The sequence below is a fragment of the Peromyscus californicus genome, unplaced genomic scaffold (assembly GCF_007827085.1).
Source record: "Peromyscus californicus insignis strain IS unplaced genomic scaffold, ASM782708v3 Scaffold_16__1_contigs__length_79575227, whole genome shotgun sequence".
Lineage (NCBI taxonomy): Eukaryota > Metazoa > Chordata > Mammalia > Rodentia > Cricetidae > Peromyscus > Peromyscus californicus.
The window spans coordinates 23,233,584-23,244,074 of NW_026294458.1; the positions used below are offsets into that span (position 1 = coordinate 23,233,584).

At 45.4% G+C, this 10,491-nt stretch overlaps 1 long non-coding RNA gene across 1 annotated transcript; it reads left to right on the top strand.

Moving 5' to 3' along the window:
* Nucleotides 1–8,158: 8,158 nt before the first annotated feature.
* LOC128112035 (uncharacterized) lies at nucleotides 8,159–10,112 on the top strand. The gene is made up of 3 exons (XR_008218822.1): nucleotides 8,159–8,689; nucleotides 9,106–9,187; nucleotides 9,688–10,112. It is a non-coding gene; the product is annotated as an uncharacterized LOC128112035 (long non-coding RNA).
* The last annotated feature ends 379 nt before the right edge of the window (nucleotides 10,113–10,491 follow it).

The window sequence follows — 10,491 nt, forward strand, 5'->3', positions numbered from 1 at the left end:
TAGAGCTATAGTAATAAAAACAGCTTGGTATTGGCATTAAAACTGACATGTGGACCAATGGAATCAAATTGAAGATCCTGACATTAATCCATACACCTATGAACATCTGATTATGTGGTAAGGGAGAAACCCGGTGATAGGAAAATTCCCAGGAATCCACAAGGATGACCTCAGATTAGACTATTAGCAACAATGGTGAGGGTGCCTGAACTAGCCTACCCTGGTAATCAAAATGGTGAATATCCTAAATGTCATCATAGAGCCTTCATCCAGTAATTGATAGAAGCAGATGCAGAGATCCACGACCAAGCTCCAGGTCGAGCTATGGGAGTCCAGTTGAAGAGAAGGAAGAGGGATTACATGAGCAAGCGGGGTCAAGATCATGATGTGGAAATCTACAGAGACAACTGAACCAAGCTCATAGGAATTCACGAACTTTAGACTGACAGCTGTGGAACCTGCATGGGACCGGACTAGACCCTCTGCATACAGGAAACAGTTGTGTAGCTTGATCTATTTAAGGGGCCCCTGGCAGTGTGATCAGGATCTATCCCTGGTGCATGATCCAGTTTTCAGGATCCTATTACCTATAGTCAGACACCTTGCTCACCCCTAATTAAACGGGGATGGGCTCAGTCCTGCCTCAACTGAATGTACCAGGCTTAGCTATCCCCCCATGGGAGAACTCACCCTGTTGGAGGAGATTAATGGGGGGAGGTGGGGGGAACGGGAGGAGGGATGAGAGGGAGATCTGTGGTTGGTATGTAAAATAAATAAAAAAAGAAAAAGACAATGTGTGAGTTCAGGCCCTGGCAGAGAGACATGAGGATAATAAAGAAAAGAATCCTGAGTGTCCTGAACATTTACTCTGATGTGACTATGTGGTGTAAAAATGGGGGTTCTTAAGCATGGAACAGTAAACTCCACTTCTCTGTCTCCGTCATCATGTGCACGTTTTAGATTCACTATGTGGGCAAACCTCAGGCTCTTTGGGGATTTTTCCCTGTTGAATTATTCTTATGAGGCTGCACAGTTGTGTGGATGACTCTGCTTATGTGCTCTGCCTTCAAATTGCCCACTTTCAAAGTGTGGATCTCATCAGGGAGTTGTCCACAGAGGTAATTGGTTTCATTGGTCCTGCTTAGAAAGAACACGAGGTTTCCTGATCTCCTCCCTCCCAGTCCTGCAACCAGTGGCTCTCACAGGCTGGTTCCCTTTAGAGCTGTGGTTCAGATCCAGGCTGTGCTGTCTATCAACTAGCAAACACGCAGCTACAACGTGCTTGCCTTTCCTCATCTGCAAAGTGGGCATGGTAATAATAGTGCCCATTTTTCTGCGCTGGTGGCAAGATGATGAGATGAATGGCTATTTTTAACAGAGCTCAGCACAATGGGAGCCATGTTTGTGCTCAGCCACATTCTGGTGGCAAGGGTCACCTGTGTCTAAAGAGTCCTAAGGAACACCAGCCTATTTTACCTGCAACCATGTGAGAAGCTTTACTGTCAACCCTGTCTACAGCAGGGTGCTCACCAAGTTCCTGGAGTCCTGTTCCCATGTCCAGACCTCATATTGCAGGGGCACTAGAGGGGGACTTTCTCAGACCTGAGCACTGTGTGCCTGCTGGTGGCTCATGGGTAGCCCTTTTTAACATGTTCAGACCAGTTACTGAGTCTTCTGCTGTGAGTTCTTAGGAAACTGACAAGTCTGCTGCCCTATTGTGATGGGCTTGTCCATTTTTCAGGGACCATCAGCATTAGTTTCTGGATTACTCAGCCTTTCATCATATCTACTTTTCCTTTCCAAGTAAGCATGACTTTGGGAGTTGAGTTAGACTTTTAAAATTTAAGGTAGCAATGTACCATGTGCTACGAATTGCATTTCTTCCTGAAATAGAACCAAATCCTATTGGTTTTTTTTTCTTACATCTTAAAAATCCCTTGACATAAATTCAAGCATTGCCAGCCGGGCAGCGGTGGTGCATGCTTTTAATCCCAGCACTTGGGAGGCAGAGCCAGGTGGATGGATCTCTGTGAGTTTGAGGCCAGCCTGGTCTGTAGAGCAAGATCCAGGACAGGCACCAAAACTACATAGAGAAACCCTGTCTCAAAAAACCAAAATAAATAAACAAACAAACAAACAAATAAATAAATAAATAAATAAATAAATAAATATATAAAAATAAAAATGAAAAAATTTCCAGCATTGCCTTCTTTGACGGTACAGGCCAAGTACTTCATTTGCTCACTTAACACCTCATTCGCCAACCTCCTACAATGCATTAGACATGGCTCTAGAGGCCAGAGATGCAGTTAGAGCTACAGGAGGCTCTCATAAGGCCTTTCCGAACTGTACTTAACTAAACATTACTCATTTTGTACTTACTGTTTGTATTTAATGCCCTTTGATGGGACGGAAAGGGGGGCACAAAATAGAAGGGGGAGAAGATAATGACCATCACCATCACCAAAGCCATCACCAGGTTCTGCTCTCTTTGTTCATAAGTATCCTTCCTCTAGCTCCCTTCACCTGTCCATTGCAGAGGACACTGAGGATATCAGGATCAGTGGAGTAGAATCCTAACTTTTTATGTGCATAGGTGTTTTGCCTGTATGTTTGTGTGCCACACGCATGCCTGGTACCCTTGGAGGCCAGAAGAGGGCAGCAGATCGCCTGGAGCTGGAGTGCTGTGGGATGTTCTGTATGGCAAATGTGTTGCTGATTAGTCAATAAATAAAACACTGATTGGCCATTGGCTAGGCAGGAAGTGTAGGTGGGACAAGGAGGAGAATAAAGCTGGGAAGTGGAAGCCTGAGTCAGAGAGACACTGCCAGCCGCCATGATGAGAAACAGCATGTGAAGATGCCAGTAAGCCACGAGCCATGTGGCAAGGTATAGATTAATGGAAATGGATTAAATTAAGCTGTAAGAACAGTTAGCAAGAAGCCTGCCACGGCCATACAGTTTGTAAGCAATATAAGTCTCTGTGTTTACTTGGTCGGGTCTGAGGGGCTGTGGGACTGGCAGGTGAGAGAGATTTGTCCTGACTGTGGGCCAGGCAGGAAAACTCTAGCTACAAAGGAGTTACAGTGGGTGTTGGGAAATTGAACCAGGGTCCTTTGGGAGAGCAGACAGTGCTCCTAACTGCTGAGTCACCTCTCTAGAATCCTGACTCTTACCTAGAGCATCCACCAGTGCCCTGCCAGATGGAGATGACTAGCTGCATCTCCAGAATCACAATTTTGAAAATGCACATACGACATCAAGCTTGAACCCACGTGTGTTGAAGCTTACTTACTCTAGGTAGGAGACTCTGTTTGTCCCTGTTCTAATTGGTTATTCTCTAGGGATTTACAAAGCGGGACACTGAGACATAGGCTCACAAACATGCCTTTCGGGCTTATTTGCTCTTTCAGATACAAGCAGTTCTAAGCAGGGCATCAGTTACCAGGTTCTGTATGAGAGAAAAGAGATGTAAGTACTTATGTCAACTGTACTGACTTACAGAGTTCGGTGCCTCCCGCAGGTGCCCAGGAGGGCTCCCCTGGCACAGTGGAGGCCTCAAGGTTGGGAGGTGACAGGAGGTGAAGGGATGGTGCAAACTCTTTGAAATTCCTCAGCTCAGATGTGCTCGGTGCTTAGAACAGAGCTGAGAATCAGAGCAGGAATGAGAGACTGGAAACGCCTCTGCTTGTTAATATGTGTCTTTTCCACGGCAGCTTTGAAGAGGAGGCTGCCGTACACACTACTTTACTCCAATTCAGTGAGTTTTACAAGACCACAGGGGGACTTGTTCCCATTTGAACAAGCTGAAAATGTTTTAGAGCTGACAGAATAATGAGTATTTTTTCTTTGTTTAATATTTTTGATCCAGAACGAGAATGGTGGTTTCTGTCACTTCTATCTTTTGCTTTGTTTTTTAGCTTTGTTATTTTGGCTTACTAGAAGGTTCAATTTCTTATATAAATAATGAAGCCAAATAAGAGCTATTATTTAAAATTATTATGAATAAATTTCCCAAATCATGCATTGTGAATATTTGATTTTCAGGTTTACTAGTTAACTTTAAACTGATGTTTCTTTTAAGTTACATTACATTTGTTATTTTATTATTTAATTTTGTATGTGTGTGTATATGTAGGTACCTATGTGGCACCATGTATGTGTAGAAGGCAGAGGACAGCCGGCAACACCTGATTCTCTCCTTCCACCATGTGGGTCTTGGGGATCAAACTCAGGATGTCAGGCTTGGCAGCAAGTACCTTTCCCACCTGAGTATCACACTGACCCCTGACTGACAGTTTTAACAGAATCTCTCTTGCTTTTGTACTTTTTTCCTAGTTGTTTCTATCGTCTTGGTTTGTGAGTGGAGTCTGGCCTTCTATGACTGGACAGTAAGAAGTAGGTGTGGGAGAATTTGGCAGGTGAGGTGTCTGTGGGGACAGGTGAGGGTGTATGTGGGGGATGCGGGGGATGAGGGAGGGTCCAGGTAAGCCCATCTGGGAGTCTATTTGAGACAGGGAGGAGAGTGAACTCATAGAAGAAATCTTTTTGTCCTGGCCTTGAGGTTGACTGGTTTTCAGAGAGGGTTTTCATGAACATATTTGCTACCATTGTTTACAGTGCTACAATTTATTCATTTCCTAGCATGTGTCTATGAGTCTGAGGCTCAGAGATCATAGATGACTTGCCTAAGGCCAGCCAGCTGTTGTAGAAACCCAGCTCTGCTTCTGGATCCTGTTCATGTTTCAAAACATATCCTTCCTCCATCTTTAGGACTTTAGATCAGGCACTCTTCTTACTCATAGTCTGCCTCCAAGGTGGTACTGATTACGGTGATAGAACAGTAGCGCAGTTGTGGACTGGATCCTTCCACCATGCCCCTTCTTCCTGGTTTGTGTGTTGAAATACTAACCTCCAGTGATGTGGTAATAGGAGGCGGGGCCTTTGGGAGTCAAGTGGACTGTGTGGGGGGAGCCCTGATGTGTGGGATTGTGGGTTTTATGAAATGTGTCCTAGAGAGCTCTTCCCTGCCTTCGTTCTTTCCAGTGAAGCTCCATGGAGAATCTGAAGCCTGTGCCAGGAAGGGGGTCCTCAGCTGGGCCTGGCATGCTAGCACTCCATTCTCAGATGCCGCAGACCCCAGGGCTGGATGAAATACATTATTGTAGCTTATAAGGCACCCAGTCTAGTACTCTGTGGTAGCATCCCCAGCCGACTCAATGTGCTTTTTTTTTTTCATATTCTTCACACTAAATCCCATGCCTCACATCAGTTCTACAGGATCGAGGTGATTAACACATTTTACAGATAAGGACATAGAAGTTGTTAGGATCTATTTTTCAGACTCTAGCAAGCTCTCTATTTTCCTGCATGCCAGAGCACATGTACACACTTGCCTGGCAATGGGACTCGTGCCTGTCTAAGACCAGCAGGCCACAAGACATCTAGACAAGACTACCCTGGCCAGCTAATCCTCAGGAGCCCCCCTGTGAGATCTTGGCTGTCCTCTCTCTTCCTGCTGCTGTGTGCTGCCTCTGTGGCTTGCCAGGGAAGCAGAGACCTACTGGAGCTCTGCTGGCAGCCATTGTTGACCGCGGGTAGCTGAATCCATGGGCAGAAAAACAGGTTAAACAGGAGCCTCTGTGTTCCAGCTACTGGGATTCTGGTCTCCCTGGCTGTGTAGTAAGAGTTCATCTTCCCTTCTCATGTCTCCCTTCCTCCTCTCAGAACAGAGCTTGAACTGGTGGTTGCTAAGTTTCTCCTGGATGTGAACATGCTGAGGCTCCACACACAGCTCACACAAGGCTGTGGGCTCCCCTCCCCAGCTTCTGGGAAAGAAAGATGCTTCTTTGGTTGCTTAGAACCCCCGAAGACTCAGGCTAGCTGGGAGTCACACAGATACTTTATTTTTATTTTCTAATAGGGAAGAAAGATTTACCATTCTTCAAAATTTTGACAAACTGAAGGGACCCTGGGACTTCTCCAGGTTGCCACCTGTACTTAGCTTGGGACAGAGCAGAAATGTCGTGTGCCAGCGCCCAAGGCAAAACTAGATGAGAAGCATTCCCAATCCCTCAAGCTCAGACTCGGTTAGGAAGAAAGAAAAGATGGGAGACAGGCTCAACTCTATGGGGAAATTTATTATCACTTTTTTTTTTTTTGTAAAAGCTCTGAAGAACAGAGTTCCTTTTTCATTTAGAATTCAGTGAAAAGACTGAACAATAAATCCTTGGGGTGTTACACACGTGCGAGTTTGACACCACCGCTCCACACACATAATGCCCACAATATCTCCTCGAGGTTGCAATCTTGATGTGGACTTTTGTCATTCACTCTGTAGTCTCTGTTTTCTGATTTCCTTTTTCTTCTGAAAGAGGGGAGGTAAACCTTATTTCTCTTTCAAGCTTTTTGCCTTGTAGGGTTTTACAGTTTTCTGTTGTGAATCAGAAGTTCCACAGTTTATCTCTTTTCAGCGCCTTCCTGGGATCGGCTAAGTCCCAGCCGGCCCCAACCGTGACTACCTGCTCCTGAACGAGGGCCAAAGTCAATGTTCAGCTGAACCGGTAGGGGGCGTCTACCAGTGGGGGCTTGTGCGTCAGTCCAACCAACCGGGGCGTAGCCCCCTTTCCTTCATTTACCATTGGCTTCTGAAGAAATTCAAAGATCAGACAGAGGTTGAAGGGGATACTGGGGCTTACCTTCCCTCTCTCACCGGAGGTTAGAATTTCAACATACAAACCGGAGAGAAGAGAGACAGTGGAAACACCCGGTTCATAACAGCGCTACTGTTTTGGCACCACGATCAATACCACCTTCGTGGCAGAAGATGAGTTAGAACTTCGTGAACTCTCTACTCCCTGCACAGGGAAACCTCAAGGGGAAATGCCTTTGAAGGACTAGGAGTTAGACAGATTCCCTGGCAGACAGACAGATGGGCAGAGGGGCCATGACTAGATCAAAAGGATGGTTACAGAGATGGCTGGCTTCTTCCTCAGCTCCCCAACAGGAGACAAAGGCTGGCAGTTTAAAACAAAAGCCTGGCAGGCTTTTTCTTCTGTCAGAAGGTCCCCTTGCTTGTGGACCAGTCTGCTTTGCAAGTTCAAGGCCAGACCAGGACTTGTTTACCCCCCCAATGGTGGATGCGTCATTTCCTGTCTTTGTTCAAACTGACCAACCCTAAGTTGAGGGATGAAGTCCACTCAATTGGCCTTTAGACCCCCCAGTCCTCAAGTAGAGATTGGGTTGTGGCTCCCTCAGTCACCTCTGCTCTTCAGAGGGTCTCTCTCTCTCTGTGTGTGCTTAGCATGTGCTGTGTGTGTGTGTCTTTGCCCCAATAAATGCCTTTTATTTTAAAACCAGTTGATTCTGTGTGCTGTGTCCAAGATTTCTCCCATTACCACCTGCTGCACTCCAGACCACCCCCCCCCGCACCCCCCCCACCCCCGCTTCACTAGCGGAGAAAATGAACCTGATCAAGACCCCAGGTGGTAGTGCCTTCTTCCGTCATCTGTTGTTTTCTATATTGTCTTTTGCTAAAGCTAGAACAAGCTGCTTTCTGTGAGGTTCACATATACTGTGTAGTGCTGAGGGTATTTGCATTGTCCGTATGCACCAGAGCCTAGTGAGGTGCTCAGGGCAGGGAAAGGAGGTGGGCAACGTTCTTGGGAAGACTTGAGAGGGTGAGTATTTCTTATTTGTTTGTTTGGTTATTCATTTATTTATTTAGTCAGTCAGGCTTTGACGTTGCATTCCCCCTGCCTCAGCCCCCAGAGCAGCCGGAATTACAGGTCTGTGCTACTATTCGCATTTGGGATAATCATATTTTGCCTTCTAATTTCTAACATATTGATAGGTATCAAACTATTAGAATATCTTAGATTTCCTGTCTTTAAATAACTTGGGATTCCAGACATGTGCATTGCCTGTGACTGATGGCTTCCTGGGTCCCATAACACATTGCTGCATAGCTTATGGATGACTCTGTACTTCAGTGTGGGAAGCATGGGCATAATATTTTTAATAGGTAACATATATATATGTATATATATATATGTATATGGCAAGAATCAGGTACTTTAAAGAGGGAAGATAAAATTCTTAAAGACAACTGTGGTTTGAGTTGCCTCAAAGTCAGGACAAAACAGGAAATCTCAAATAAGCGTTTAAATAAATCAAGATGGGGGGGGCAAGTAATTATCTCTCTCATTGAAATAGGATTAAGGCAAAACACTGATGAGTCTGTCGGTATCGACCAGTTAGCATTTATAAATGCTGACTTTGAATATCTGTTGAGTCCTGATAGGGTTTTATGTGAAATGGTCCCCATTTGGCATGTGTGATTTAATACCCGCCCCTCCAGCTGCTGGTGCAGTCTTAGCAACTGTGAAACCTTTGTGATGTGGGACCTACCTGGTGAAACTAAGTCATAAAAGGTGGGCCTCTGGTTCCGACCTCTGTGTTCTGCTTCTTGTTCCAGGCCCAATGTGAGGCTCTTTACCACATGTGCACACCCCCTTGCCCTCCCCACGGTGATGAACTGAAATCCTTCTGAAATTATGAGCCAGCACGTTTGTTTTTCCTCGCCAAGTTCCTCTGCCGGGGGCATCTCCAGAGCGATAACCAAAGTAGCTAATGCTTCACTGGGTGCATTTTGTTGTAAAAGGTTGGCCTTCTCACTTCCATATTTCAGGTATGTTCTAGTGATTTCCACACTTTCTTGCACATGAGAATCACCGGGGGTGGGGAGTTGTGGGGGAGAGTGCGGCTTTAAAATAAATCAAACATCCAGGGTGCAGCTGATATCAATTGAAATTTCTAGCGGGGAGGGGTCTGAAGCAGCCTCCACATTGTTTTGTAAAGCTCTGTAGGTGATTCTAGTGTGCAGCCAAGTTTGAGAAACAATGTTATAGGCCAGTGGTTTTTAAACTTGAGCTGTGAGTCGGAATCACCGGGAGAGCTTGTAAAAACACAGAGCCGGGGCTCCACTGCCATGATGCCCTGAGTTAAGTGGCTTAAGAAGGGGATCAAGAATTTGTATTTCTGACATGTTCCCAGTTGATACCAGTGGTCTAGGGGTTACATTGTGAGACGGATCCATTGTTCCAGAATTTCAGGTATGCTGATACTATCAAGATGGATGGAAGATTCAGTCATGAAAGACACATTTGCATCAGTTTGGAAAACTCAGGTGATATACAAAGGGCTTGAAAAATATCTACAGGCATGTTCTTTTGTTATTGTTAACTATTTCAAAGTGACTGAAAGTGTATTTTGTTTCAGGTAGATTTAGCCCAGGTCTTGAATTCTCAGCCATGGTGGGTTCCCTGTAGGTTGAAGGGGTGTTGTAAATGCAAATGAAGGGAAGCTGGCTCGGGTCCACTGCTTCTTACTCCACACAGGTGTGGGCTGCTGCCTCATCACTTCCCCAGCCTTCCCCATTGGTGCAGGTGAGGTGAGAAGTTGTAGGTAGGGCTATGGTGAGTGTCCGCTCTTTAGGGAGACCGCAGCTTTTGCTTTATTGAGTTTCTACCAGTTCCCAGCTTGGGCCTCTTCTTGTTTTGGCTTAGTGCAGTTATTTTTTTCCTCTTCTATTATAAATATTATCTGCGCCGCTCTCTTAGCTCTCCCAGTCCCATTTAAGTGTCATTAGGCTTCCCATTAGCAGCTACTGTGGATGGTTTCCTGCAGAGGCCTCAGCGTGAGTCTCCTGGTTCTGAATTTGATCTGGGAGAGAACAAGAGAAAAGGAAGAAGTGTGGACTCCACTAATGTCTGCCTCTCAACTTGAAAACAGAAACATTCCTCTGAAAGCCACGTCAGCCTTCTCTAGCCGAGCAGGCAGCAGGTGAAACAATTTGTGCCTCGATTCCCACAGCCCCCAAACAGCAACTCCCATTTAATTTCTCTGCCGCTTTTTACATTTTTAAAATAAAAAAACAAACAAAACATCCAGCTGTTCGAGTCATTTTGCGCATCCCCGGCCTTCTGCTGGATGCTGGTATGTGATGACTTTTACTCATCTTTCTGCCTGGAACTTCCGATTAGTTAAGTGGCCTCAGGTGTCGAGTGCAAGATGACCCACAGGCAAGGTTAAGTGAGTCCCAGAGACAAGAGCACCTTTCTTTTACTCAAGGTTACCCCTTTTTAGAAAAATGACCACCTTTTGGACAAAATCCCTTACCATGTGTTATTAATTAAACATGATACTTGACAACACATATAATCAGTAAAATTTAAGGAAATAGGAAATCTAAATACAGCTAGAGCTCTTGCTAATCCACCTTTTATACTGACTAATGCTTCTCCATTAGAAAAAACCTGCATTTTTCAGAGCCATGGCTCAGTCAGCTTGAAGATTCAGGTTCAGATTCCCAGCATCCATGTAAAAAACTGTGCACAGCAGTGCATACTTGTATCCCAGCGCTGGGGAGGTCGAGGCAGGAGGACTCTGCATCTCACAGACCAACCAGCCTAGCCAAATCAATGAGGATGA